The 27,133-nt window shown below is 40.4% G+C and overlaps 1 protein-coding gene and 1 non-coding gene across 5 annotated transcripts in view; both read right to left on the bottom strand.

Annotated features, from left to right (window-relative positions):
- The window catches only part of COL8A1 (collagen type VIII alpha 1 chain), a 166,360-nt gene that overhangs the window by 108,817 nt on the left and 30,410 nt on the right, over positions 1-27,133 (bottom strand). The window lies entirely within an intron of this gene.
- On the bottom strand, positions 22,346-22,464 carry LOC133386367 (5S ribosomal RNA). The gene has a single exon (XR_009763115.1). It is a non-coding gene; the product is annotated as a 5S ribosomal RNA (ribosomal RNA).

Here is a 27,133-nt window from a genome sequence, read left to right as displayed (position 1 = left end):
ATCACATGGTTCACCCTTGATTGGATGCAAGAATTTTCTTTCTTTCTTTGATTTACATCCTGCCCTTCCTCCCAGCAGGAGCCGAATAGCCAGCATGGTGGTGATGGGGTGATCTGGATTAGGGCCCTGGGGAGTGGATAGGAAGACTTTAACCCTTTGCCCACACTGTGGTCCTCATCCAGATCAAGCTCCCCCCCCCGCTTGCTATATGCATGAAGCTCCCATTCATTGCACATGATTAATATATAGATTGGCCGCTAGGACTGAGGAAGGTGCACAAGGGAAAGGGTTTATTTTATTTATTATTTATTTTATTATTACATTTGTAACCCACCTTTCCTACAAGGAGCTCAAGGTAGCATACATGGTTCTCCTCCCTCTCCATTTTATCCTCACAACAACCCTGTGAGGTAGGTTAGGCTGAGAGACCGTAACTGGCTCAAGGTCATCCAGCAAGCTTCATAGCCGAGTGGGGATTTCAACCCTGCTTTCCCAGGTCCTAGTCCAACACTCTAACCACTACACCACACTGGCTGTCAGCACCAGCTGCCCCGGTGCCACTCCTTGCTCCAATCAAAAATGGAGAATATGTTGACTCAGTGTTACAGAAGTGAAAGAAAGTAACTCGACACATGGTGCCTGTTTTTGCCATCAGCTGTATACTTTCCACACAATCTAATCCCAAGTTCTACTGGGATGAGAGAGTTTGGATTTGGCAGAACCTGGGCTTCCCCAGCTGAGCCAAGGCAGTGCAGGTATAAACCGGGGCTATGGCAGTGGAACTTAACCCGGTGGAACTTACACTGGTGTGAGTCCCAGAAAAGGGGCATTCCAGGAGTGTAGCAGTGCCATGGCGAGGCACGGTGGAGGCAGAAAGGGCAAGGAAAGACACCATTCCAAACCCATTTCAGTTCAGGCACATGACCTAGCAACTTGGCAGAACTTAACTGTCCAAAATGATGGTGTATGTATATTTCTGTGATGTTTGTGATTGTAAGTTGTTTTACATTGTTTTTAAGGATTATTTTAAACTGTTGTAACCCACCCTGGGATTTCAGGGTGAAGGGAGGGTTGTTATTATTATTATCATTGTTGTTGTTAACAATGATGATAATAATGTCAAATTCCTCCAAATTCCTCCTGAACAGAGTTTGGAATAGGAGTAACTTATGCCAGTGTAATTTACACCAGCTGTCTATAGCTCGGATTGCTCTGTCAGTGTAATATTTCCCTCTCCTTATGGAAGTGCTGAAAGCGGCTATCAAAACTGAACACTTAAAATTTAAATAACAATAATCCATATAATAAATACAGAGCACCAGGACTACAAACAGCATAAGAAAAAACTTTAAAAGACCATCAATAAACTGAACTTTACGTAGGAACAGAATTAAAAGCTTCCTGAAAGACAAGAGTATTTTAACACCATTGGTGGATATCAGTAAAAAAGAATATAATCTAGGTTCTTGGGGAAGGGAGTTGCTCATATACTGCCACAGGAAAAAAAAACACTTTCTCACACAAGGTCACTAGTCATACTTCAGAGGCCCTTGCTGTGTGTAAGAACGCTGTCTGTACCACCACCAGATTCAGATGGGCAGGTTCTCATAGGAGAAGATAGACCCTCAAAGCAGCTTGGTCCTAAGCTATTTAGGGCTTTAAAATAATAACCAGCACCTTCAAATATACATGGAAATGAGCCAGTAGCCCATGTAGTTGATACAATAAAGGATGCAACTGATAAAATAAATGATCTGACCACTTTTGGATGCAGCATTCAACACCAAGAAACTTCCAAGTGGTTTTCAAGTACAGCCCCTTGGAGAGTGTGTGACAGTATTCCATTTGTGCTGTTACTAATACATGTGTGTCACCATTGGAAGGTCCAACTGTACCAGGGACAGACACAGATGGTGCACTGTTCAAAGGTGGACAAAAGCACTCTTTCATGTAATATATGTGAAGTACACTGAACTCCCTAAAAGTGCTAAAAAGTATTAAAGATTGTGATTTTGATTGATGATTAGCATTGTCATTATTCTTTATACATACTTTGTATATTATACACACGTATACTTTGTATCAAAGTACAAAGTACTTTTATATACTTTGTATCAAAAAGCACAGTGGGTGGAAATGTCAAATGAAGCTGTGCACACATTTTTTTAAACACACACACATACAGATTCTATTTTGGCCATGCTTATAGTGTAACTGACATGGGAATAGGCCTTTTCAGTGATGCTTCCCCCCTCCCCCATTTGTGGAATGCTTTCCCCAGGGAAATGTGCCTGGCCCCATCATTGTCAGTTATTAGGTTCCATGCTAAGACATTTTTCTCACCCAGGCCTTTAGTAGTTAGGTTAGCCTCTACTGTGCTGCTCATCTTTTAGCTGGGTGGGATAGTTGTTAGATGAGCATTTGGGGCATTTTGTATTGCACATTGTTGGTTAACGTTTTTAATTTATTTTATCTTCTTGTGACTTTTTTGTATAAAGCATATGTAATTAACAACAACAACAAAACAACAGACTAAATATAGCTGTCAGGATTTTACCACCAGCACCCACAATAAAGGTGTTTTTGCGGCATCTGATCTATATGGTGCCCACCCAAGTGTGAAATGAAAATGCAGGTGTTCGAATGGTGAAAACGGATGGTCATTCTTTAATAGACACCACTAGAGGGGGACCAGCATGAAATATTAGAAGAACAAATACAAGGGAAAGTCCCTGGCTAGGTTAGGCTGTGGAATGGTCTTCCAAAGGAAGTGAGAGGATCTCTCCCCTCTCTTGGGACTCATAAAACTAAGCACTCAAAAACGTACTGCGAGGAACAATGCTGCCCTGGCAGGGAGGCAGGATGATCTAATGTGCCTTTTCCATCCTTCAGCCTCACAGGTCATGAACAAATTGACCCTACTAACAGCTTCTCTTAGAAAAGACTGTGAAGATTAATATGGTTAGGAATTTGTCATAACTATGTCTGAAAGCCGATTCCGTGAGAAGGCGAGGGGGTGGGGAGGATTCTGATGACCTTTTCATGAGGGTCCAGCTACATGGGTGGGGAGGACTTCCTCCCCTCACTTGTGCCAAGGAGAAAGGAGGGAAGAGAAGGGGAAGGGTATATGGAAACCATTTTTGTCTCAACCTGGAAGTACTGGCAATATTTTGGGCTAAATTTTGGGGGCCAGAGGGGAATAATGGCTGTCCCAAATATTGTCAGTGTTTGCACTGGCCTCTACTGTTGAGGTTTGGTTTTATTTAATTTGTATCTCACCCTTCCTCCAAGGAGCAAAATGCAGTGTGCATGATCCCCACCCATTTTATCCTCACAACAACTCTGTATATTAAGTGAGAGAAAGAGACTGGACCAAGATCACCAGTTCAGCTTTGTGGCTGAATGGGAATTTGAACATGGGTCTCCCCAGTCTGACACTCTTATCCAGGTGTAGCCAACATGGTGCCCTCTAGATGCTTCTGGAGTGCATTAGCCTAAGCTGTATGGCTAGTGATCAGGGATGATAGGAGCTATAGTCCAACAATGTCTCTGGAGGGCGCTACCTTGGCTACCCTTCCTGTAACCACGACATCATATTACCTTTAGCAGCAGTTTGATTTGCAGAAATGAGCAGGTGACACTTTTTTGCTATATGGAGAGAAAACTTATCATTGGCTAATTATTCTAGATCTACCTGCTATTAAATGCACAGCTTTTAGGGTCAGGTTCAAATTGCCAGTCTTCCTATAGGTCCTGGCCAATAGAAAGTGTCCCCCTCCAAAGTGGAATGGAATATTCCCTTCTGCAAAGATTGTTCCATCAAACGGGAAAGGATTTTGTCCATAGAAGACTCCATAATGAAAAAATGAACTATATATATATATATATATATATATAAATGTAAAATGAAATACAAACACTAGCAGACACTAGAGTTGCCGGGTCAGAAGCATCCCAAATCCTGAGATTTCAGGGGCTGGCCCTAGTGATACATACACCCCCATAATAGTTTGTTGACAAAGCCAGTTGGTCATTGCAGAACATTTTTAAAACAAAAAAACAAAATCAGTATTAGTTTCCTGCAAAATAAAAGCAGTGTCACCTAGGTAAACCCTGCCTAATTGCTTTAAAAATAGGATTGGGGAGAGAGAAAGATTTACAACACAAACACTTTTGCTATATTCACTCAAAGGTCCCATTGATTTACAAGACAATCCTAACCATGTCTACTCAAAAGTAAATCCTATTGAATTCAATGGTGTTTACTCCCGGTATGGGGAATTCGCATTGCAGCTTTACTCCTAGAAAAGTGAGTATAGGATTAAAGCTTCATATTGGGAAAGTTTTCAAAACAGGCAATGAATTAGATAAATAAACTGCCCTCTTCAACATCCCAGGAAAATTTAAGCTGGTTTGACTCCTCATAATTAGAAAAGTATAACACATTGTAATCATAAGCTGTATGTACACTTCTTTTAAATTTCTGTTCAAAAATTATTTGAAAAATAAGATATATAACATGCTATTTTGCAGGTAATTAAAAAACCCTGCATGTACACTTTTAATATAATCAGAAATGAAATTGTTAACTGTAAACAATTGCCTACCAAGAACCTGCTGTGATTTTTTTATTCTACATCTTATGCACACACAGAGAAAGGGATTTTTGCTACTGCTGAAAGCTATATACTTTATGAGATTTTTCAGACAAACAGGAAAAAACAGTTTTCTGAACTTGCAATGGGTTCTAGCTATTGCCTGGAGGTCAACAAATCCCTTGTCAATCACACCCCTGACTTCACCTATTGGCTACAAACCTAAAAGTACAGGGTTAGAACAGCGAGCTACGAACAGAAGTTGAGGGGGGGGCAGCAGCAACTGATGTTTTGGTGTATATTTCTTGAACCAGACCACCTAGAAATGTAGTTTTTAAAAAATGAAAGCTCAGAGTCTGGCAATTGGGGTGACTCACCCAGAGACTGGGAGAGGACACCAAAAATCTGGCATCTCCAGATGAAAACCAGAGACCTGGCAACACTAGCTGACACTGATTCTGTTAAATAAGTTAAGGCTTGTTCACATAATACACTGAACGTAGGTCCAAGCTATCTCTACACATGTAAATGTGTTTGTGTGAAAGAGTGTACACTTGTTCATTTGTGTACAAACTCAACTATTGTATACATAGTACACAGACTGTACACTCATTGAATGTAATGTATGAGCACTGTTTTAATTAACCTTATGCCTTTCTTAGCCATGAAATCAAGTCATGGGTGGTCACCATAGCACGCACTACCTCCACCATTCTTGTTGCCATTTTAAAGCTGGAAAAAATATGACAATGGGTGTTTTGAACTAGTGTCTGGCATCTGTTTTTCACCAGATGAAGACAAACAAAGTACAGCTTAATAAAAAGAAGATGGAGCTCCTGTTGGCTGGGGGTTCTGGTGATCTGGGAACAGGAGTACAACCTATTTTGGAAGTGGTTGCTCTTCTTGCTTAAAAATCTGCTTAATTACTGCTTGTGAACGCTTCTGGATCCAGATCCAGTCAGTGGGTGGAGATGGCTACAACATTCTTTAATCATTCTAGATGGTACACTAACTGCTTCCTTTCCTGAAGAAGTCAGGACCACTCTCAGGCATTTATGCACTAGTGATTTCCAGGATAGATTCCCATAACATGCTCTTCATGGGTCTGCTTTTGAAGACAATTCAACAATGTCCAATGTTTTAAAATTTGGCCGACAGAACATTAACTGGTGTGTGCAGATTGGAGCATATAACCCTTGTAAACTGCTTAGAGGTTTTGTTACAACCAAGCAGTATATAAATTTTGTTAAACAAAATAAACATAATAATACTACATCATCTTTACTGGCTATCAGTTCATTTCTGATGAACTAAAAGGGCTAGTCTTGACCTCTAAAGATCTAAATGGAGCATCTCAAAAGTATCTCACAAATTGCTTCCTCCCAAATGAATATGGCCAAGGATCAAGGTTTTGAGGTGGCCCTGGGCAAAGTAAGTGTTTTCTGGTGAAGCCTCTTTCTATTGTTGGGTCCTGATGGGCTCAGTTTGCAGTGGTGCCAGGCAGAAGCAGTACTCTGAACTGCACTAGACTATGTCCCAAAGTGAGTGGAAATTAATGGGAACTTAACATTGCAATTAGATCCAGTCACCAGGCATTGCTTGGAATGCAGAGCTAAAAAAAAAGGAGGGCCCAGAGCAGGTATCAGTGGTAGGCTCTGCTAAGGCCCAGGGGCTGATCGAGGTCCGCCTCTGAGGCTCACTCTGTGTTCCTCAGTCAGAGACATGGACAGTTATGTACCAGTGACTAGACCTTTAGTGTTGTGGCACCAAAACTTTACTTCGGGAAGTACACTTGGCTCCATCTCTGCTTGCTTTTCATTGAGCAATAAATTTTATTTATTGAAGTTTTTATGATCTGCATTTCCTAAAAGTATATCAAGGCAATATGTACACTTTAAAACATATCTTTACCAGCAGGCTATTGTTGTTGTTACTGTTGTTCTTATTATTAGTTGCTGTCTTAACACTCTGTTAGGCTGCATAGCTGGCTGACTGTTGGCTGAGTTTTAAAATGATCTGAATTCTATTGTTCATTTGTTTTAGTTTTGTATGATTTTTCTCAATTATATTGTTTTCTGCCTTGATCATCCTGATGGAAAGGCGGTATATAAATGTCAACATAGGTAGAATGTGAGCCCCCTAAACAGACTGGAGGATGCAGCTACTCATCTTTTATTCCTTTCTCAGAGAGGAGAGCATTTTGTTATCTCTTTCTCAGATAAAATAGTTTAATAGTTGGGATTTTCAATAAATTATGCCGTTTTCACTGTTTACCCATGTAGTAATGATTTTTTAATTGTTTAAAATTAATAAAAAATATAAATAAATTATATGTATTTTGCATCTAGGGAGAGATGAACACTTCATCCCCAGTTCATATCAGAAATAGCTTGGAGAACCTCCTAGCTTACTTAGCTGAAAGTCTTCCAGATGTCAAATTGCTTCTGGTGCATATTGGGTCCCTAATGAGAAGTGGGGATGGGTTAATTCTGCTTGGAGCCTTCTGCTTCCATAGAACATAGAGTGGTGGAAGCATCCAATATAGCAGTTTAATTTTTAAAGGTACATTTCATATCCTATAGTGGCAAGCTGAGGTGCTCCAGGTAGGAAAATCATTGTTGTACACACTTACTTATATTTGTATATTTGTAATTTGTATATTTGTTTTTAATGTTTTTAATTGTTGTAAACCACCTAGAGAGCTTCGGCTATGGGGTGGTATACAAATGCAACAAATAAATAAATAAATAATACTTAGGAGTAAGTCCCACTGAAAGCCACAAAACAGACTTCCAACTAAATACACACTGGATTGCCACAATTTATTTGTTTTATTTACATATTTATAATCTACTAATGTATAAAGGCAGAGTACAACGCATAAAAATAAAATTAGTAAAAACATCCATAAAAACATCAGTAAAACATTAATCAATACAGATTGGATAAAAAGAAGAAAAAAAACAGATTACAAAGGGCCTGTCTTAAACAATATAGTTCTCACAAGACATCTGAAAGTAGGGTAAGATGGTTCCTGCCAAACCTCTATTGGTAGGGAGTTCCACAGGGCAGGGCCTGCCACACTAAAAGCTCAGTCCCTGGTGAAGGCAAACCAAACCTTAGAGGCATGGGGAACCACCAAGAGTGCCCCATCAGAAGATCTCAGTGATCAAGGTGGAGCATAAAGAATTAGATGGTCGTTAAAGTACTTCAGCCCTAAGTTGTTTAGGGCTTTGTGAATTTATGCAAGTACCTTGAACCTGACCTAGTAGGCAACAAGTGCAACTCTCTCAGCAGTGCTGATTATGTTGTCAGTTATCTGCTCCTGTGAGCAGTCTGGCTGCTGCATTCGGCACTCGTAGAAGACCAGATATAAGGGCAGCCACACATAAAGTGCATTACAATAATCTTGAAGTTACCAATGAATGGATCACTGTGGTCAGGGTGTCACAGTCCAGGAACAGTAGTTGGTGTACCAGCCACAGCTGGTAAAAAGCACTCCTGGTCACTGCATATCTGCTCCTTCAGATAGAGTGCAACCCCATTCAGGACAGGCAATTAACCTGTCTCCCAGACATGGGGAAAACCCACCCACAAGGCCTCCATCTTTCCAGGATTCAAGCTCAGTTTATTGGCCCCCCTCCAGTCCACCACTGCATCCATGCATAAGTGTACGTCGCCTAGAGTGGCTTCGGCCAGATAGGCGACACAAAAATTAAATTTTACTTACTTACTTACTAAGTCCAGGGCTTGCACAGCCTCTGCTTACTCAGATGTAATGAAAAAACAGAGTTTGGTATCATCAGCATACTGATGGCATCTTGCTTCCAAAATGTTGACTGCTCCCAATGGCTTCATATAAATGTTGAATAGTGTTGGAGACAGAATAATGCCCTGAGGCACCTGAAGCATAAACACCAGTTGCAGAAACAGGACTGAGTTTAGATGCATCCAAGAGCAATGGCAAACTAACACAAATTTCAACTATGGGATAGAATTAACAGAGTCTCATTGTCTGTTTTAGAGTCCTGTGGGAAGAACACATCATTCAGAGCAATTATCCTTTTTAACTAGACAAATGAAGGCCAAGTGTTGAGGTTCTCGATGTCTTTTTAAAAACCTGGTCATGCAATGCTTCTTCTTTGAAGATGGAAGGAACAGGAAAAGTAAAGGAAAATATTTTTATGTGCACACAAGCTGAGTTATAAACCTCTGAGATTAGTGAAATAGCTAATAAAAATGCTGATATGATCTGTGGGCAGTTCCAAAAATGAGATTTCTGGGGGTGAGTCTGCTTATTCTATGCTGATGCAATGAATCCATGGTTTGGTAAACTATAACATGAACTGGAGGTTTTGAGTTCAAATCTCACTTTAGGAGAGAAGTCAGTGGCCTTGGTGGGCCTAATACAGCCATGTTCAAGCACAACAATCTACTGCTGCACTCAAGGGTGATTCCTCCTGGGTAGATATTCAGCTCTGTCAGAGGGAAACACCTGCCTTGGAGGAAAGGTAAGTGGACACAGGAAGTTGTAGCCTATCTATCTACTTAGCTGACAATGTCAGTTGCATGAATTTTGAGACTGTGCCTGTGCCAACAGCAAAGCTATTTTTTTGGTTTTGGCTGAATGGGGGAAGGTAGCTTTTTTTCCAGGGACGCTTCCAAATCTTCTCATTGTATGCTCCCATGCCAAACCAAGAACATGAGCAATGAGACTGAAAAATGGATATTCTATATGATGGGTGGATTTTAAAGCAGGAGCTGGAAGCTTTCAGCTACCAAAAGAAGACTGTTTCAGTAAAATCTAATTATAATAATCAGATTCGAACCCTTCTTGGACTTCTCATCTTTTTGTACATGGGCAAAGTTTATATTTGTGATTTAAAAAATAAATAAATATCTGAAGCTAAATGCACAAAAACTTGTTCTAACAAAGGTGAAGAAATATCCAAACATAACTGAAGAAGTTGTGGGAAAGGAATTAACTGATTTATGTGATAAAAATTCAGTGGCTCCATTAAGACATTGTGTTCTCCAGTCCTCCAAGTTGTGGTTTCGAGGACCAAACAAGTTCTGTGTATGCATGCTCCCCTCATGCACCTGGTTTAAAAGAACACTTCTGCAGAGTTTGCAGTGATGTTGGAATCAGCAAATGATTGTTTGAGTAATCCCTCTGAACCAGGATTGCAAACCATGGATTGATCCTGGTATGCAGTCTCTGTTTGGAGGGATTGCTCAAACCACAGTTTCCTAGTCTGGATTTAACAGCAAACTGTGGTTTACCAAACTTAGAAATGTTCTATTATGCAAGGGGGTGCATGGGGTGGAGCATGTGCATGTGTGAGCACATGTACACACACTAGGTCTATGCCCAAATGGCCCCCACATGTTGTGGCCCAGTTCATAGCCATGAAAGAAGAGGGATTTATTTTTGTGGGGTGGTGAAACTAGGGAGGAGGGAGGTTACCAGCACTAGTGGCAACAACAGAAAGAGAGCTTCCTGCTCAACCACCCATGTACCATTTCCCCTCCAGAATGCTCTGGAACAATACTGTGCGGGGACTATTCTGGGGGTGGAGACTCTGAAACCTATGCTACTGCAGCAGTTTTTAATACTAAGCCAATGCTAAGACTAAGTGGCTCCCCTGAATTCACTGCCTCCAGAACATGTGAAATCACTCTGTGTTCAGGGGTCCAATTTCACACACACACCACCACCACCAAATCCGGGGAGGGTTAATTGTTATAACTGAAATGCCTCCTGCCCAGTTTTAATATTGTTGCTGCAGATGTGTTGTTTTTATATTGTATTACTGTATTTTATCAAATGTATTTTAACAATTTGGTAAGTCGCCTAGAGTGGCCATTGGCCAGATAGGCGACGAAGAAATTAAATTTATTATTATTATTATTATTTCTGATTTTTCATTTCAACCCTAGCACATGCAGTTAGGAGAACTGGAGAAATATGATACACTAATGCAGCCAAAGTCTCACAAAGAGGTGCTACAGTAGCACATCTGATCACACATTGGAAAATGCTTTCATTTTAATGGGAGCTCTGTGAGGCCTAGGAATGGGGGATGACATTTGAGTCAGTTACCTAATCCACACTTTCCAAAACAATATGAGAACCAAAACACAACCATCCTTTGAAATTTTCACTTCTCCAAATTTTGCAGTGTGGTCTTCATCCAAGTGATATGTACAAAAATACATATACTAGTGTAAAGTGTACATAAAATGCATATATTATAATAATAATAATAATAAATAAATAAATTTTATTTATTGGTCGCCTATCTGTCCAGGTTAGTGGACACTCTAGGCGACTTACAATGGTAAAAACAATACATAGTATACAACATAATAAACCAATAACATAATCATAATCAGTTTAGAACAATTCCAGTTAAAACCACATAAAAATCAATCCTCCCCCATTCCATAGGCCCGCCTGAATAGCCAGGTCTTTAAGGCTTTGCGAAAACCTGTCAGGGAGGGAGCATATATTAGTGACAATAGCAAACAAAGATCCATTATATTAGGGGGAAATGCTTTGCAAAAATATGTATATTAGGCAACATGTATGTTAGGAGAAATCTTCACTAAAATGCTGATGATTAGGACTTTAAAAAAGTTCACAAACTGATGTAGAAATGTGGTGAACTGAACTTAGGGGGGAAATGAGAAACCGAGAGAAACAGAAACTAACAGATTTGCCCATTCCTAATCAGGCCACAATATCACCACAATGAGATATTACTGGGAACCATAGGCTTGAGTTCCATGACAGAAGATATGTGGGATGTAAGAATATAAAAGAAACATAGCCTTCTTGGATTCTCTTTGTCATGAGAACTGGAATAGTGGCAGTGATTTTTCTTATATTCTAATAAGCAATACTTAACTTGGAATAGAGTTTTCATTAGAGGTATACAGAAACCATCTCAAGTTCTTTGGAAAGCTTCAATTAATAATAGCAAGTTGTTGTCATTATTTATTACTAGTATGTTTTATTAAAAAAAATGGATTGGTTTATCACAAGAATTTAATAGTTTCATTTGCTGGATTTCTGCCATCACCCTTAAGAAGCAAAGAGTAAGAACAAGACCGTTGGCAATCATCATGTCTGAATCAGAGCTTGGTAGTAATTTGTTACAAGTAATTCGTTACTTTTTTGAGGAACAAGTGGGTAATTTCTTTACATTTGATTGTAATAGAACTAGGAGTAATTTTATTACTTTTGTAGAGTAATTGTAATGTTTCCAGCATTACTTTTGGGCATTACTTGGGGGGGAAGCAGGGAAAGTCTTCTGCTTCTCTGATTTGTGGATGAAAATCAAGTGCCTCAAACTGGGCTTCTGTGCAGCATCACTCTTCCCTCATGCTCTGTGGGTGGGTAGGAGGCGACGAGAATACTGTGTTTGCACTTGGCACACAAAGTGGCCTCCACCACCCTCTCTGGCTACTGTGCTGCATTTGCAGTATTTTAACTTTTTTGCATCTCAGGGGGAAATGTTTGCTTGGGTGAATGTTCCTTAGTTGGTGGCACGGCAGGGTCTGGGAGGTAGTTATGTGAGAGAGATTATGCTTGCTGGCTGGGTGGGGAAGGGGTTGCACTTGGTTTGACGTGCAAAGATCTGAGTAGTGGCCTCTGCCTCCCTCCCCGCCTCCCTTACCAGCGAAGATACCACCGTTGCTATCTTATGGATAAAAAGAATTATTCTGCTACCTCTGTATGTGTGTGTTTATTTTTAATGTTGTTTTAGGCTACTTAGATGTGTAGCAGCCAAGGCCAGCACCTTGTAGGTGTTTTTTTAAAAAGTAACTGAAATGTAATTGTAGTGATTACTTTTGAGAAAAGGTAAAGTAATTCGTTACTTTCAGAGCAATTGCAATTGTAACAGTAATTACTACTTTTTTGGGCCATGTAATTGTAACTGTAATTTATTACTTTTAAAAAGTAATTTTCCAAGCTGTGGTCTGAATAGTTCTACAAATTGATTATACTAAGAACTAGATTTGAGCAAAATCATTACATCACTTTCTAGGGCAGAGAAGAGGCTGGCGAAAGTGTGAGAGTGTTGGATAAGGACTAGGGAGATCCAGATTCAAATCCTGCCCCCCCCCAAGCAATAAAGCTCCCTAGATTACTGTGAATCAGTCACTGTCACTCTTAGTCTAACCTACTTCACAAGGTTGTTGTAAGAATAAAATGGGAGGGGGGAAATTATGTACAGCAACTACCCTGAGCTCTTTGGAGAAAGACTAAGAAAACATGTAACTTAAATAAAATACAGCTCACAGAGCTTCTCAAGTACCATCCTAAAGACTGTCATCTGAATCCTGAGCATATCAGCTACATCTTTTAATTTTGTTTTGTTTCTTGTCCTTGTGGTTTCAAAGGAAATACACTGAGTGTATTCTCAAGGCCCAGAAAATAAAAGCTATTACTTAAAACTGGATATCCAATGCCATCTCATGATGTCTGAACAGCCAGTTTCATGACTCTGAATATCTACATTCAAGAAACTCATCTGGTGTGTGCTGGTATCTCACTTGCATATGTTATATATATACTCTTTCTCAGCCTTTCCAGCACCATTGACAAGAATGAAAAGAAAGAGATAGGATTACTCTATCACAGCCGAAACTGAGTTTATTCAGGGAAAGGTTCTGATGATTCACAGGTGGCTCTCCAGAAGTACCCCCCTCCCCGTCTTTGTGTTTACATAACTCTGCCAAGTCACCTGGTGTTAATTATAATGTACTGTAATGCCGGAAGATTAGCTAGGAAAGTCACAGTGAAAGTGCCGGCTCCGTGGACACACTCTGTTTCTTTTTAAAGGAAACAACCCGGCTTTAGAATTTATATTCCTCCTGGGTTAATTTCTGTGAACCTTGCGTTGATTCAAAGTAACTGGGAAAAGCGTAAGTCTGGCTTTGAACAAACATCCTGGGTTCAGGATAGAAACTGCTTCCCTACAGGGCACACAATGGCTGCCATGCTGCTAGCTGCAGTACCCAGCAATGCTGCTGGCCAATGGTTGAAGGGGAGGAACCCAGGCACATAACAATCTGGTGGTGGCAGGTCAGGCCTGGTTGACTCACTATAGACACTGCTACACAGAGGCCCATAGCTACTTCGTGAGCCTATGCAGCTGCAGTCACCTGCAGAGGTACAGCACCTGCACCAAGTGGACTCGGCTGGCCCTTCCATCAGCCACCACACACCTATGGCAGCTCAATATAACAAGCACATGTTGCCACACTGGGGGCTTCAGCTGTAGAGTACATGCTTGGCATGCAAAAGGTCCCATGTACATCCAGCATCTCCAGGTAAGTCGGGGGGGGGACTGACCATTGACAGCCAGTTAGTGCAGAACCAAGGGACAATCAGGAACGCACTTTAAGCTTCTGATTGTTCCTTTGCAGCCATATGCTGATAAGTGTGGGACATGTGGGAGTCATGTTGCAACAATGGCCTTATAGGCAAAATTAGGCCTGTGGGTTGGAGTTGCCCACTGCTGGTGCATGCAATATTGAATTAGATGACTCAGCCGTATATAAGGCACCTAAGCTTCCTATGTTCTCCTGGTTTTTCCAGGGTAATCTCACCATGAGGTTAGGAATGCCTATAACTCTACAGAGGACTGTAGCCAAACCCAACACCACCATGTAGAATCCTCAGGCAGTTGTTGGGGCCCTGGTACCCCAGAAGGGTCAGCTTCCAATGGCTGATCTCAGCCTCCCTTCTTTAAATTTCTTATGGCATTCAGTGCTGACATTCAGTCCCTGACACAGTATTACTTCGGTGCATTGTGGGAAATGTAAATGGTGGCCACCCAGTGCCACCAACTGGAGAAACATGAGCATTGAAGCTAGATAAACTCTCTGCAGGCCCGCCTGCTAGCAAAGAATTGAGCCTATCAGGCAGTGCCGGTGCCAGGCTATTTTGCGCCTAGGCAAGGCTACCTGCACCCCCCAAAAAAATTGCTAACCTCAATTTTCAAAAACAGATGTCTTGTAGAAAAAATGAAAAGCACAAAACTTGAAACTGCTAAATTTATTTTAAATTGCAAGTATAAGTAATACAACAATCTTTGATTATCTTTCTCAAATGCAAAAGAAAATGTTTTAGCACACAAATCATTTTGAATAATCTTGTGAATTGTGATGTTAAAATTTAAGTCTCTTTAAAGTTTCAATTTCAGGCACATCAAAATATCACCTTGCGTGCCTTTTCCTTTGCAAATTTTGTCACCAATTCCTTCAGGTCAAGTACTTATGCTTGGGCATGTTCAATTGATATAGTTGCCAAGCCAACTAGTCTCTTTTGCAACATTGTTGAGCGTATGTAATTTTCTATAAGTTTGAGCTTTGAGAAACTGCGTTCACCACTTGCCACTGACACTGGAAGTGTGAGAAGGATCCTTAGAACAACAGAAACATTAGGCACATTATCCAGGAGTTTTTGTTGTAGTATGAAGAGAAGTACTCCTTGTGGTGGCATAGACTTTGGAAGTATTTGAGCTATTGCTATAAGTTCACAGCACAGATCTTCAGCATCAATATTGTTGTGCACTTCCCCCAATCTCCAAGTGGTGAGATTTTGGGGATCCCTGCCCTTCTCCAGGATTTGTTTTTCTTTGGGAAGAAGGTCAGTGGAGACCGCAGTGTCTTTATGAAATATGGTTTATTTATTTACATACATTCCAACCTGAGCTCAAGGACAGAGGGGTTCAATGCACCAGCAGTCCGATATTCAGCTTTCCTATCAATGTTACAGGAGGCCCCCCAAATGCCATGGTGCAGAGAGCCAGTCTCTCTGCCTCCCTCCAGCTACCAGCCTTTCTCTAGACTAGCCTTTCCCAACCAGTATGCCTCCAGATGTTGTTGGATCACAACTCCCATCAGCCTCAGCCAGCATTGCCAATGGCTGAGGCTGATGGGAGTTGTGGTCCAACAACATCTGGAGGCACACCGGTTGGGAAAGGCTGCTCTAGACACAACTAAAAACTACAAGCACAACTTCTGCTAGCTGCAAGGAGTGGGGGAGGGGGAGGCTCCTCTCCAGAAGAGTTTCAATGACAAAAAGGGTATTCCTGGCTCATTCACCAGTTGCTGGGCAACCGATAATCCCATTATTTTACCTGGCCACTCTATTTGATTAACAAAGGAGATTCATCTGGCTAGCAGCCCCCAGGCATAGGATTCCAAATCACAGGCTGGAAAGGGGACCCACAGAAATCATCCATTCCAACCCCCATGCTCATAACAATATATTTATTTCCATTGTGCATCAATGATTTTTCCAAATTCTTGCAGGCCTTAAGTACATCTTCAGTAGATTTTTTGTTGATACTGTATGTATCATACAGGAAGCCAAATAGGGAATTATATTGTTGTAACTGTTGGAATCTCTCTTCAACAGATTGTATGGCCTTGTCTAAGACAGCACAGTAGAAACCTACTTTGAATTTCTGCTTTGGATCTTGTGGTGCCTCTTCTTGGGCCTCATACTCAAACCGCTGTTTCTTTCTCCTTTTTCTAACCTGTTCTGTCTCAAAGTTTGGTAGTATTTCTAGCTCCTTTGCAATCTCAGTAGCATCTATCAAAACTTGTTGAAAACCCTCATCACACCTGCAGCCCACAAGGTAATTCTTGGTCACTTGCAATTGGCTTGTAGCTGAATTTAAATCAGCTTCCTTATTTTGTAGTAACTTGCTTGTAAGATTGACTTCAAAAAGGATGTTGTACCATGTAACAAGGGATACCACAAACTTGAACTTACAAATTGCATCAGCAAGGGCCTTAGCTTCAATTTGGGAAGTATTTCCAGATAAACCTTTTCGGCTTGTGTCATCCAAGATCTCCATTAAAGCATCATATATACTACCAAGATGATATCTCAGTGGTTTCAAAGCATCGATCTGACTCTCCCATCTTGTTTCACTCAATGGCTTAACAGTTATGCCTAAGTCTGATACATGGCTAGTTAGAATTTGCCAATGCTGAGTCAATGCAGAGAAATAATTATAGATCTGTTGAACCAAACTGAAGAAACTAGTTGCTTCCAGACAACACTTAGCGGCATCATTGACTATCAAGTTTAAAGCGTGTGCATTGCAGGGCACAAAAAAGGCACGTGGGTTTATGTCCAGGACTCTCTTTTGTATGCCATTTTCTTTGCCTTTCATGTTACTCCCATTATTATAACCTTGACCACGCAGATTCTCAATTGGTAATCCCATTTGCTCAAGCTGTCCAAGAAGAGTTTCTGTCATAAAGGCACCTGTAGTCTCCTTTAGCGGAAAAAATCCCAAGAAACGTTCTCTTATGATAACCTCAGGCTCAGACATCTCATTAACTGATGTTTTGATTACATCAATATAACATATAATCATTGTCATTTGTTCAATATGACTAATATCAGGTGTGCAGTCCAGAATAATGAGTAGTATTTGGCTGAGTTTTCATGTGCTAAAAGTTTCTGCTTTATAGCACCTGCTAGAAGCTGTATAAGCTCATTTTGGATATTTATTTATTGTATTTGTATACCGCCCCGTAGCTGAAGCTCTCTGGGTGGTTTACAGTAACTAAAAACATTAAAAACAAATATACAAATTTAAAACACAACTTTTAAAAACAAATTAAAACACAATTTAAAAAATTTAAAACAATTTATAAACATCTTTTCCTAGGTAGTGAACCATTGTTTCTTGATCTTTAACTCTGCACAAATGTTCATTCACATCAAAAAGGGCTAGATATTCTACAAACTTCAAAAAATTTCCATTGCTAGCACTGTACAACTTTTCAGTTGTAACACAGAATGCCAAGTTTTGTATACCAAGAACTATGACCAACGCAATCAAGCGTTCCAAGATTTGTCGCCAATATTGTTCTTCTTGCCTAATTTTCTGCTGGTTAATATCATCAATTGTTTTTCCTTTAGATAAGCGCAATTCAAGTTCTCTCCAGGTCTGAAAGTTTTCTAAACGGTCAGTATTCCATTGCACAAACACGCTGTTACTCACTCGAGTATAAAAAGGATAAATAAAAAACAATATAGACATTTTTCATAAGACTTTATAATTAATTATATTCCATAGCACTGTTGTGGTATTTATTTTTTTTTTTCAATAATTTTTATTCAGATTTTCATAAAACATACAAGACAAAATCATAAAACATTCAAAGACAAAAAACAAAATCAAAAATAGTTAAACAAAAAGAAAAAAAGAAAAAAAAAAAAAATAAAAAATAAAGAGTAAAATATTGACTTCCCATTTGTCAAAGATCAAATCAGTTATAAGTCTATAATATATAACAATCCTGTCTCTTAAGTCATATTATAAAATCACTTTCCTCCAGTAGTTATCTTACTTAATCATCAAATCTCATAAACATTACTTTATTCTTTCCACAAAAAGTCAAAGAGAGGTTTCAATTCTTTAAGAAATATATCTATCAATTTTTTTTTCCAGATAAGCATATCGATTAATCCATCTCATTACTAATTATGATAATCTTATTGTCATAACCATAGTCAAAATAAACATTTCAATTAATCCATCACATCAGAATCTGTTAGGTTCAGTAATTTCAGTAGCCATTGTTCTATTATCCCTATTAGTTCCATTTTCCATCTTCCATCTTCAGTAGTCTTGTTAAGTCCAGTAATTTCAGTATCCAATCTTCCATTATCAGTATTCCATAATAATCTTGCTGTCAAAGCCATAGTCATATAGTAAGAGTCTAATGGGAATTACCTCTATCCCAAATATTTTCTTGCCATCCATTCTGAATAGGTTGCTGAAATACAGCTGTAAAATCATATCTCTGTTCTTTTTTTCAAAATACACTGGGTCATCTCTTGAAAGTTTTTCCATTGTCACATGGCTGCAGTTAATTCCATAGATTTTCTCTATATTGGGCTCCATCACATCATTCCAGTCCAGAAGATTATCCATGCCATTAATAACTTTATCTCTAGAATCTTCATTAATTTCTTCAGAGATAACATTGAGTTCCAAACAATAGATTTTATTTCTAAAGTCCATAGACTCCAAATCTTGTTCCTGTTCCACGTTTGTTCCAATCTCCGGGATCTCCTCTCTCACAGGGACCCCTGTTCCAGTCTCCAGGGTCTCCTCTCTCACAGGGACCCCTGTTCCAGTCTCCAGGGTCTCCTCTCTCACAAGGACCCCTATGTCTTTAATCTCCTGTGTCTCCAAACAATAGATTTTGTTTCTAAAGTCCATAGACTCCAAATCTTTTTCCTGTTCCACGTTTGTTCCAATCTCCGGGGTCTCCTCTCTCACAGGGACCCCTATATCTTTAATCTCCTGCTTCATTTTACTCAATTCAACTTTCAGCTCCTTACAACCCTGTCGCAGGTTTTGTTTCGTTATCTCAATCTCATCCATTATTTTCTGAAACATAGTTATTTCCAGATTCTCAGCCACTTTCTTAATTGCCATTTTAAAAGAAAAATATAGGAAAACCACTTCTTATTTCAGCAACAATTGGGTTAATACTCCAAACTTGGTGACATCACAGTATAAACAGAGCAGACAGCCTTATCTCTCCATAGTTAAGTAAACAAAATGCAGTTCCCAGGATCGAAACAATTAATGGCAGTCGTCAAGAAACAGATTCGTCAAAATAAAATAGACCAAAAAGAGAGTAGTCTCAGACAGTATAATATTCTTCAAAATAAAAATCTGGAATAGAAATCCCTCTTCTGTGTATATCTTTAGAATGCAAATCCAGGACAGCTTTTTGCAACAAAAACAGAGATAAGCTATTAATTAGTGCGTAGCAGAGAGAAGTTATGGCTCCCCAGTGAGATGTCAAAAACCGATCAATCTGGCAAATCTCTTTTAAACAGCAACAATTTAAGTCAAGTAAAAGAAAAATATAGAAAGAAGGGTGCTTGCCTGTTAGTGCGTTCTCTCTTAGAAGATAAGATGAACGTTCGCTTTAACAGATAGAGCTTGCTGTTGAAAATCCGTCCCACCTTCGTCGGCTGGACCTCGTCCCATAAATTAATGAGATCTGGTCGTCCCAACAAAAATAGGCTTTGAGGTTAATCTCTTCGTTTCTCCCTACCCGGGAGAAGTTTAATCAGTCAAAAAAAAAAGAAAAAACTGACTGATATATCTGAATAAGCTTCTTTTGAGGCAGGAGCCCGTCTCAAAAGCAGGCACAGGCTAAGTCACCCTTCCCGGAAGTCACTGTTGTGGTATTTATCTTAAAATAAAAAATATAAATTGTCAGTTGCATTTTTACAAGGGTTAAAAAAACTAATCTGTATAAAACTGTGCCCCTTAAAGATCAGTACTGCGCCCCTCTGAGGTCTGCGCCCTAGGCGGCTGCCTAGTTGGCCTAGTTGGCCTAATGATAGCACCGGCCCTACTATCAGGGCAGTATACCAAAGGTCCCATGAAAGCCTGGAGCTGGCCCTAGCTAAGTTTTGCCAGTCAGCCCCCTTTTGGGGTGTGCGATTTGATAGGTGCCTGACTATGCTGAAACTTTGATGTCAACCCGGTTTCTGTGTTCATTTCAAACACTGCCCTGGGCTCTTTTGGGAGGAAGGGCAGGATATAAATCTAATAAATAATTACTTTTAATTGAATAATTAAGCATTGGCTTGCATGCAGTGAAACAGAAGCATAGAAACAAGAGATCTGCTTCAATTTACAGAAAGAAAACATACAACAGTGCCATAGGAGATTGGTTTGAGTTTAGAAAATTGCCGAGCGCATTTCAGTCCTGTTACTCTTTCTTCCAAATTCTTTCCCCCAACTTTTTTCAGACATAGCAGGTTCTCTTCTTTCACTTGCATACTAACCCTCCCCTCCCTCCACAAATAGATTCTCAGTGTGAGGAGGGGGTTCCAAAGAGGGATGCTTGAGGAAATTGATTTCTGTGAATTCCAACGCAAGCTGACCTGGTTTTCACATCCCAGATGAATGTGCTGATCACAACATAATAATCCATCAGTTTTTGCATTTCTTTGAATTTTGTGATACTGTTCTTGCTTCAAAAACCACAAAAGTGCATTTAAAATGTCTATTTGGGAATAAAATAAGTTTAGAAATGTGTACATTGAAATAAAGTATGTATTTAATGTATATTTTGCAATCATATACATATTTAAATGCAAATTTTGTACAGATTTTTTTACAAAAATCACAGAAAGTGGAAGGAACAGCCATGCAAATGAACATATATGAAACTGACATGCACAGGAAAGAGATAAATTCATCCATCCCTAGTCCAACCAACCTCAATGAAGTGCTGCAGGCATTGGAAAATCATGATACATGGTTGTTGAAGTGCTATTTTTAAAATCCCCTATTCTTACCTGCCCCACATGCTTTATATCTCCACTGGCTCACCTCCACAAGATCTTATTGTATGCTCTAGGTATGGGCACATTTGAGTTTCCTCTCTTCAGGGCCTACATAACTTCAGCCAAGTACAGGTGCATGTGATGTCCATATGGACATCACAGTGCACTTAGCCATTTATTCCCTTAGTCTCCTCGCCAGTGTTACCTTACTTGAAGGATATAATTGCTGCAGGCAATCATCTTGTTTACCACTGCAGTACAACAACTGTGGAACACCCCCTCCCCACAAAATCCTTACTGACTCTTTCATCAGCTCCATTTCACTTTAACCCTATGAAAATAGCAATTAATCCACTTTTTAAAACTCTGAATGTCTGCTCATCCAGCTGTTTTGAATGTCCCCTTGACTGATGGGAAAAAACGAGCTTTGGCCATATACGGTATAGGCACCTAAATACATACATGTGTGTTTATTTTTTTTGGTTGCTTCTAAAACTGAAAGTCCTGGGTTTTTGTTTTTTTAGATTGATACCACCTGTGCAGAGGCATACACAGTTTCTAATGTGTGTTAGAAGGTTCTAAACATTTCCAGTCCCGCTTGATTAAAGGCTTAGCATACTCTATTGGAACACTTCATATAATTTGCACCAGTCTTCATTACATGCCATTCAATTCTTTTCTCTCCACTAATCCATCACAATGATTTTTTTTTAGTGTCCCTTAGGTGCAAGATTGCACTTTATTAAAAAATAAAAAAGAATGTGGCTCTGAATATATTTCTATGGATTCCACGCCTAACTGTCTCTTCATGGTTGTAAAAATATGTTTTCAATTTCCCTGTAAACCTTTGATTCAACCTAGTTTGAGAAAGTCAAGATGTACTGTGTCCTTTTTTTTTTTACTGCCCACACAACATAGAATGCAAAAGGAAAAAAACCAATGTAGCATTCAGATAGGAACACAGAATGTATCAAGACACGTTAAGAACGGAAAAGTACACAAGTGCCAAATACTGACTTTGGACCAATTCATCTCCCCGTGGTTCAAATGACGGTATGTAAAGCAGACAGGAAAAAGTTTCAGAAATTAAGGAAATTTTATTAAGCCCTGGAAGAAGAAGAAGAAAAAGCATACGAGTCATGTTTGCTCAAAAAGTTTTTCAGATTATCTCAGACATTATGCCAAGCGTATAACCAGCAAGTGTTTCCGGATGAGCAGGCTTCCCTATTACATTATTTGATTGCTCTGAGGGTTTGTTTTACCCTGTGTTCTTGTTATATGCCTTCAAGTCAATTACGACTTATGGCAACCCTATGAATCTTTTTTTTTTTTAATATTCATATGGTTTTCATGGTAAGAGGTGGTTTACCATTACCTTCCTCTAAGCCTACAGCACCCGGTATTCCCAGGTAGTCTCCCATCCAAGTACTAACCAGGCCTGACCCTGCTTAGCTTCTGAGATCAGATGAGCTCGGGCATGTTCAGGGTAGTATGGCCGTAGACCCTGTGTTCTACTCTGTGTGAATTGCGCTTGTAAGGAGGAATTCATTCTAGAACTGGAGCTTGCAAAGTTTTCATCAGCTTCCTGGTCCCACAGTTTGTTTACATCCCCCCCCACAGGCACACACACACCCCTCACTGCCCTAACTACAAATACAAATGTTTGCATCAGTAAAACACAGCAAATTTCCATTTTTATGTGATTGTCATATGGCATCAAGGTTCTTTTTGTGTGGTGTTTTACTGATGTGCCCTTGTTCTTCAGCGTAGTGGTAAAATACCACACAGACACAAACATGTTTGTTGATGTGACTGTATCTGCAATCTCATCAAGATTGCATTTTTCAATGTTACATCAGTGCATGCATATACATCCTCTCTCTCTCTCTCGTATATATGTGTGTGTGTGTGTTTGTGTGTTGGAAGGAGTCACAAATGAAGGAATGGAAAGCTCAGTTAGTCCATGACAGCTAAATCTAAGATATTAATCAAGAAAATCTAAAACATGACCACCCATTGTTCTTGAATGGTTCTCCTGGGGCAGGAAATTGTACAAGTCTAAAGAAGCCATCAAGAATGCCTCTGCATTTCAGTGATGTTCAAATCTGGCACTCTCTTGGTATAATCAAGAGAGCACTGGAACCTAAGGGAAAAGGAATCTCTAAGACAGAGAACCTTTTTTCAGCCCAAGGGCTGCATTCTCTTGAGGAAAACTTTCTGGGGGTCATGCTAGAGGTGAGTGGGGCCAGAGCTAAAAGTGAGTGGATCAATGGATGTGACTCTTACCTTTGTATAATAAATCACATTCAAGCCACACAAAAGTCAAGAGTTTTCTACATACACATCTCCCCATTCCTCATCCATTCAAGCAGGCAGCATTATCACAGTTCAAGGATACATTCCAGTTAGTCAACAGCACTTTAGGAAGTTTTTGGAGCAGGGCCAATGAGGAATGTGGCTTGGGGAGAGAGGGTGTGGCCTGAGGAGAGTCCCAAGGGCTGAACAGAGAGACCTAGAGGGCCACAGTTGGCTCCTGGGGCTGAAATTCCCCACCCCTACTCTAAGGCAGAGTTCTTCAACTTTGGGTCCCCAGATGTTGTTGGACTATAACCCCCATGACCCCTTGATTAGTGGGTAAGCTCGGTGAGGATGATGGGAGTTGTAGTCCAAGAACATTTGGGGACCCAAGGTTGAAGAACAGTGCTCTAAGGTATTGATCATAAAAGAATACAGTCCTATTAATTATCCAAAATATATGGGTAATGTTCAGTTAAAAGGAATCCTGGCTATAGGATAGTGTCCAGATACGTTGGTGATGGGTAGAGATGTGAAGGCCTAGAAAAAATGGGCAAAAATCAGAAAAGAAATGGGTTTTCCCATTTTTTTCTGCCCCCCTTCCTACTTTTTTTGGGGGAAAATGGAAAATTAAGGGAGAAATAGTACAAAAACATTTTTCTGATTGTTCTGGGCCTTCACCTCACTTATGATGGGAGACTTTGAAAAGTCTTGATATTAATGCAATGCGAACAACACAGAAAAATAGCATGTGCTCCTCAGGGTTCTACATACATGTTTTATGGCATTTGTGCCAGTTACACTGACATTTCCATAGGGTTGCCAGGTTCCGGGCCTGATCCTGTATCTTTAGGAGAAGAGAAAGTCAGCCAAGTGCAGGTGTTCTTGCAATGCTATAATGAGAAAAACCATAAGGTGGAATTCTCCCTTCTCCCTACACAACTTCTAAAGATACAGAAGACCTGTTGGAGGCTGGGCCTAGCAACCAAGAGGTCTTCTGTATCTTTAAAAGTTGTGCAGGAGGAAGGGAGAATTCCACCTTGTGGTTTTTCCCATTACAGTGTTGCAAGAACACCTGCACTTGGCTGACTTTCTCTTCTCCTAAAGATATAGGATCAGTCTTAGGCCCTGAGCCTGGCAACCCTACAAATGTGTACACCTCCATAGCTTAATGTTCCCTAGACATAATTCTTCCTGTCTATATCCTGTCACCTTTTTCAAAGGATGCCAAGTTCTTTCATGTGCCATATCTATAGCACAGAAGTAAATGGGTGAATTGTTATATCCTCTCCCCAGGGAACTTCTGTGAGGAGCCTAATGATCTCCAACAGAGTTCTCAGCAGCCTCGTCCAACTACAGTTCCCAGTATTGTTTGGGGGGTCATAATGGGCAAACCAGTATAAAACCAATGTAAGTTCATAAAGCAGACATGCTATTTTATTTTTTTCATCACTGCAGTTTTTGTGCTTATTACAACAGGCCAAAATCCTGAGAAATTATTCCACAATATGAATGAGTGGTGGAAAAGAATGAAAGTTGAAATATTTTATCTGTTCATTTCAAAGTTAACGTGTGTGGTTTATCAGACACCAGACTGGACGGTAGCTAATACTCTAGTTGGGTTTCCCCCTGTAAGTGAAAACCAGTAGACAGACCCAAAGTGCACACTCTTCTACTGTGAAAACATTTTTCCATTCTTGTTTTTCCAAAAACTAAATATTCAAAGATTAACTACTTCTTGTTATGAAAGAATACATTTGCTACAAGGGACTTGGACAAAGACATAAGCCTGTGTGACTGGCCTGTGGGTGAGTGGGTGGAGAGACCAGTGGAGATGTTACTTGTCAAGACACAATGTGAAGCAAATATTTGTTTGGAACCCATTTTTATATCTTTTGCCCTTAAAGATATAACCTCAAATCCAGAAAGACCCAAGATTACAGTTTAAAGACTAGGCTGCTGGTGTTTATCATGTGCTTGTATATCTCAAAATTTACAGTTAAATCTGTGGGGAAAAGAAGCAACACAACATGGTTGGATCCAAATGTGCGCTTCCCTTTGCAAAGGTAATCCTTCAGTTCATAGAAGCAGTTAGGATCCAGAATTGTGCCCAAAATTCTTCATTTTATTTTTGGATGGTGGTCAGGATGAAATTCTTTAACAATTTAGGGGAAACCTGAAAAAAGAAATCTCTCAGAAAATTCTCTCCTGAGAAATTTCAGCTCAGCTCTAAACCCAAGAGTGCCCTAATCTGTGAGTGCAATTTCACTCACAGAACTCTGGATCCATCCCATTGTCAGGCCCTATATGTGGGGAAATAGTATGTCTATCTCTCTATCTATGAGGCTTGTCACCTTGGGAAAACAGCAAGACAATAATTATCAGATATATAAGGGATTGTGTGTCTTTAAGCACTGTGTGACGTGGAATGTCAAGAGGTGTAGCTTCCTGCAGCAATTCCAGATGGACCATATGTCACATTCTGCCGCTCCCTCTCAACCACACATTGCCTTAGTATGTTTAGATCTGAGTTGCTAAGCTGAGGAACTTGTGTGGTACTCTTATAAAGCTCTAAATCTATTTAAAACGTAATTTTAAAAGTCTGGAAAAAACTATCTTGGAAAACACATCTATACTAGAGTTTTGAAAATAATATCGGTATTTTCTAAGAACGCCACTCTGCCACTATCTTTATCTCTCCTCTGTTTTCACTGACGTAATAGGAAGGTGCCATATACCATGTGAGACCATTGGTCTGTTTAGCTCAGTATTGTCTACCTTGGCTGGCAGCAGCTCTCCAGTGTTTCAATTTGGGATGCTCCCAGCCATACCTGGAGTTGCTGGGGACTGAACTTGCAACCTTCTGCAGGTAAAGCAGACACTCTTTGCACCGAGCACTTCCCCAACCCCGCTTCGCACCCGGGACTTACCGGGTTGTGGGGCATGTTTGCGGCCTGGGTGAATCCTGAGCCTCCATTGGAAGAGGGCAAATGCGCCGGATGGGCGTGATGTCGTCACGGTGCACTGCCAGAGGGGGCGGGGCAATCGAGCTTATTTAAGCTCGCGCCGGCCTGCCCCCTCTCCCTCTTTATAATTTTGGCACCCGCCCTACCCTCCCTCTGCTGCAGTGTGATTCATTTGGTCGCCTATGGGGCCGAGTAGGAATTTTTGGCCTGCCTGCGCTTTAGCCGGCGGGTTTCTTTTGCCTACTCCGCACTATTGTTAGTAGGGGGGGCTTTCAGGGTTAGCACGGGTGTGTTTGTGGTTATTAGGTTGATTTGGCTGTTTGACGTTAATACTTAATTAAGGTCGCTTTATTGAGGAAGTGCGGGAAAGGTTAAAGGTGAAGGGCAGCTAGGTGACACCTTTAGGCACCTTTGGAGGTGATAGGTGGTTCCGGAGGCCTGCAGCTCTGGGTTATACGGCCCGAGGGCAGGATACGGGTCACCTTTGGGGCCAACAGGTCTCATCCACTCGGAGTTTCAGGGCACCGGGGGGCGGTGACGCAGGTTGGCCTCCCTACGCACCATTGGAGTGTGGTCAGGGCTAGGGGTTGACAGATTCCACCCCTTTGCCCAACAGGGGTTTGGGTCGCCCCAATAGCTGCAAGCAGGCTTTGCCTGACTCACCAGTTGAATCCCGCACTTATGTTCCCCCTTTGCAGGTTCATTATCATAATATGAATTTGGTTTAATAAAGTGGCCCATTGTTTAACCCATCATATTGTGTCTGAGTCTTATTTCACCCCTGGGTCACAATCATGAATGTCTAGAGGGAATAGCAGATAACAGGGAAAGTCAAAGTCTCATTATTCTAAATAAGCAAACCTGTACACCACCACTTGTTAACACAGCAGTGGCTGATCTATACGCGTACT

The sequence above is a fragment of the Rhineura floridana genome, chromosome 5 (assembly GCF_030035675.1).
Source record: "Rhineura floridana isolate rRhiFlo1 chromosome 5, rRhiFlo1.hap2, whole genome shotgun sequence".
NCBI lineage: Eukaryota > Metazoa > Chordata > Lepidosauria > Squamata > Rhineuridae > Rhineura > Rhineura floridana.
The sequence above is the reverse complement of the archived record's forward strand: the minus strand, read 5'-3'. Positions and strand labels throughout refer to the sequence as shown.